General features: G+C 46.0%; 1 pseudogene; it reads left to right on the top strand.

The window, feature by feature from the left end:
• The first annotated feature begins 1,726 nt into the window (after positions 1 to 1,726).
• On the top strand, positions 1,727 to 3,192 carry LOC119319381 (annotated as a pseudogene).
• The last annotated feature ends 1,441 nt before the right edge of the window (positions 3,193 to 4,633 follow it).

The following is a 4,633-nucleotide window of genomic DNA, read 5'->3' on the forward strand; positions in this document are numbered from 1 at the left end:
CAGCGTGCTGGCATCGACTTCACTGACACCTTCGCTCCGGTTGTCAAGCCTGGCACGATACGCACGGTTCTCCACCTTGCGGTCTCCCGTGCTTGGCCGGTGCACCAGATGGATGTCTCCAACGCCTTCCTCCATGGTCACCTCGAGGAGCAGGTCTTCTGCCAGCAGCCCACCGGGTTTGTTGACCCGACGCTTCCCGACCACGTGTGCCTGCTTTCGCGGTCCTTGTACGGACTCAAGCAGGCTCCGCGCGCTTGGTACCAGCGTATCGCGGCGTTTCTCCACCAGCTTGGGTTCCGCTCTACCCACTCGGACGTCTCGCTCTTCGTCTATCATCAGGGCTCTGATACGGCCTACTTGCTACTCTATGTCGATGACATTATCTTGACGGCATGTACGGTTGGTCTCCTCAGTTAGCTCACGGCTCGTCTTTGCGCTGAGTTCGCCATCAAGGACTTGGGTCCTTTGCACTACTTCCTCGGTGTCGAGGTGGTGCGCCGTCCGGATGGCTTCTTCCTTCATCAGCGGAAGTACGCTCACGAGCTCTTCGATCGCGTCGGCATGCTTAACTGCAAGCCCGCCACTACGTCTGTTGATACGAAGGCCAAGCTTTCTACCACGGATGGTTCTCCTGCTTCGGATACTACTTTCTATCGGTCTATCGTTGGTGCTCTCCAGTACCTCACTCTGAATCGACCGGAGATCCAGTATGCCGTGTAGTAGGTGTGTCTTCATATGCATGCTACTCGAGACGTTCACTAGGCTACCGTCAAGCAGATTCTCCGCTATATCTGTGGCACTATGGATCTTGGCGTCACGCTTCACGCCTCCGCCGACACCGCCCTCACCACCTACTCCAATGCAGACTAGGCGGGCTGCCCTGACACTTGTCGCTCCACTTCGGACTATTGTGTCTATCTTGGACCCTCACTCATCTCGTGGTCGTCCAAGCGGCAGCCTACGATCTCTCGTTCCAGTGCTGAGGCTGAGTATCGTGCGGTGGCCAACGCCGTCGCCGAGTGTTCGTGGCTTCGCCAGCTGCTTTAGGAGCTCTCTTGCCCTGTTGACCGTGCCTCTCCGTCTAACCCGGTGCATAATCGACGGACCAAGCATATTGAGTTGGATATTCATTTTGTTCGGGAATAGGTGGCCCTTGGACATATTCATGTTTTGCACGTCCCTACTTTCCAACAATTTGCCGATATCATGACCAAGGGCTTGCCTACGGCGTCATTTGAGGAGTTCCGGTCCAGTCTTTGCGTCAGCCGCGGTGCCGCTTCGACTGTGGGGGGTGTTGAGTATATGTGTTATGTGCATATTGTGTATTGGGTCCGTCTCCTATTTCCTTGTATAGTTAAGGTCCGTGGTCCACCTTTGTACATCATATATACGTGCTTATGCACGAAGAGCAATACATCGTACAATTACAACATCATACATTAACTCCCAATGATTCAACAGGATAGCGCAGAATCAGATCATCTCTTGTGCCAACGGGGCCGAATCGATCGACAGGGTTTCTTCGTGCACAAAACAGCTAAGTCAACGATTTTCTGAGATCACCAAGCGATCCTTCCGTCAATCCGCAAGAAAGGAGCAATGTGGAGGAGACTAAGAGAGTGTACGAGTTTACTACTGTACGAGCTAGCAGTATAAAATTAGTAAAGCTATTGCTACTCAATACACAACCGGGCCCTGCATTACACTACAGCACCGCGCCTACACGCAACGAATTACGACTAGCCTAGCGACTCGGGGCATGGCTACTGTCTTCCCCCGTGACGCCGGCGTCTCCACGCCGGAAGCCGACGAGGCTAAGAAAATCTACGAGGAAGCACGGAGAGTGGTGTCCACCTACGAGACCGTTCCCAGCGGAGCCCTGCGGGATTACTGCCGCCACCCGGGCGGCTGGCACATGATCATGCCGGTCATGGTGAGCTCCATGGTCGCAGAGCAGCACTTTGAGGCGCGTGGCACCGACGTGCTCCTTGTTACGATGCCCAAGTGTGGGACTACCTGGATCAAAGCCCTCCTCTATGCTGCGGCCCGCCGCACCGACGACACATCGTCCATACTCCGGCAGCTCGCCTCCCACAACTCCCACCAGCTCGTTCCTTTCCTCGAGGCCCAGGTCTACACCAAGGACCAGATCCCCGACCTCAGCTCGCTTCCAGCGCCACGGCTCTTCGCCTCGCACATCCCGGCTGAGTCTCTGCCACCGTCCGTTGTGGCGTCGGGCTGCAAGGTACGTACGTTTTTTATGAGTGATAAGTCCTTCAATTATTTCAGGGATGTCATGTAAGTCCTCGAGCCATAAAAAATGACATTCAAGTTCTGGAAATGTTAATAAGCTGTCATCTGGTTCCAAACCAGTGCAACCCTAGAATAGCCCTTGGACCTATATTTTGCATAGCATAACAAGCTTACTACATTTCAAAGATTTGGATGCCGACTTTCATAGTTCGAGGACTGGCATGGCACCCCTAAACAATTCAGGGATCTAAGCACGCAATAACATTAAGGGCTTGCAACAATTCATCGTGCATGCAGGTGGTGTATTTGTGTCGGGACCCCAAGGACTGCTTTGTGTCTCTCTGGCACTTTATGAGCAAGTTCACCCCACGGGACATCGACGAGGCACACGACCAGTTCTGCAACGGCGCCTCATTGTATGGGCCGTTCTGGGAGCACGTGCTGAGCTACTGGCGGTGGCACATTGAGAGACCGGGACAGGTGCTCTTCCTGACTTACGAGGAGCTCAATGCCAACCCGCTCGGCCAGCTGAGGCGCCTTGCTGAGTTCATCGGGCGCCCCTTCAGGGGAGCAGGAGGCCGGAGTGGACAGGAAGATCACGGAGGCATGTGCCATGAAGAGCATGGTCAACCAGGAGGTGAACCAGTCGGGTACGACCGAAATAATTGAGATGCCGATGCCCAACGGGGTCTTCTTCCGGCGCGGCGTGGTCGGAGACTGGACCAACTACCTCACGCCAGAGATGGCGGGAAGGATTGATGAGATTACCAAGAGCAAGTTCGAAGGAACCGGCCTCATGCTGCCCAAAACAATCTCGGAAATCCCAAAGATCTAACATTCCTATGTCGCAAATTGATGTTTGAAATCGTTTACCTTAATTTTCTTGCTCTTGTTGTAAACTGCACCCGATGCCATTGGTTTGGCTGAATAAAAAAACTTGCAATGTTCTTGTTGATTAAACGGAATACCAGCTGGCAAGAAGTTGTTGTTACGGAAGAGGCCTACTTAGTCTTAGGTATTTTTCATATTGGTTTAATTGTGATCAAATATATTTGTACTCTGCTTAATTATTAATAAAAATGATTGTATGCATCGCAATAATGCAGAGACCAAGGATTTCAACTGCATTTTCGAAAAAAGAGAATGCTAACCAGCTCTGAATGGACTTCTACATGATTAAGCATGATGGCGCCACAAGCCAAAGGACGCCAAGATCAAGTTGTATAGTATTTTCCAGTTCAACAAAATAAGCGAATCAAAAGTTTCAAATGATATGAGCACTGTGTTCAGCGTGAACTAAAAAGTAAACAATAGCACGACATCATATCTCTGCGTGTGGCGCTCACCCCGCTCTCTGCTTGTGGGCCGGCCCAGTGAGGGGCATGTTAAGGAGCGGTTTTCTATGGATTTTCTTTCATTTTATTTTTTTCTTTTTCTTGGATTCTCTTTGTTTTATTTTCATTCTCCTTTTTAAATAGATATGTATATTTCAAATACATTTATACCATTTTTGAAAAATATATGTATTGATATCTTGTTTTTTCATGCACATTGTACATTTTTCTTATGCACAAGGAACATTTTTTATATATATCCTTAACATTTTCAAATATATGATTAACTTTTTTAAAAATATACTTTTTTATCTCTATATGTTGTCATACAGATTATACATTGTTTTTTCAACATTTGAAACATTTCTTTGTACACATTTAACTTTTTCCAAATACATGATTAACATTTTTCTTAATTATAATGTCTACCTGTTTTTCATATGCATTGTACATTTTTCATATACACCTACAAGATTCTTCCATACACATTTAATATATGTTAATTACATGCCTAGCAATTCTCCAAATACACATTGAAACTTTTTCTAATGATGAACATGTTTTAAATTCTATAAACAAATTTTCACAAACAAATTTTTGAAACATGTGGACCTTTTTTTAAGTGCTTTCAACATTTTTTCCAACTATGCTAACGAATTGTTTGTACTGCACTAATATATTTTTTTCGAAATTCACAATATTTCTCCATTTGTCCTTTTTATCTTTAGAATTTCAGATATTGGATTTCTTTTGTTTTATATTTTTTCACATATTTCAACAGGTTTTGTAATGTACGATGATTTTGTTTTCAAAATATATGGTGAACATTTTTAACATACACTAAACATTTATAGTATTTTGTGAATACTTTTTAAATACACGGTGAAGATTTGTTTTATAATATACGATGAAAAGTTTGTTATATCCATCGAACATAATTCGCATATACGAAACTTTTTTGTTATAAAATGAATATTGATTTAGTACACGCTAAACATATTTTACTATATAGTCAACATTTGTTGACATACACTGAACCTTTTTAT

The sequence above is a fragment of the Triticum dicoccoides genome, chromosome 6A (assembly GCF_002162155.2).
Source record: "Triticum dicoccoides isolate Atlit2015 ecotype Zavitan chromosome 6A, WEW_v2.0, whole genome shotgun sequence".
Taxonomy (NCBI): Eukaryota; Viridiplantae; Streptophyta; class Magnoliopsida; order Poales; family Poaceae; genus Triticum; species Triticum dicoccoides.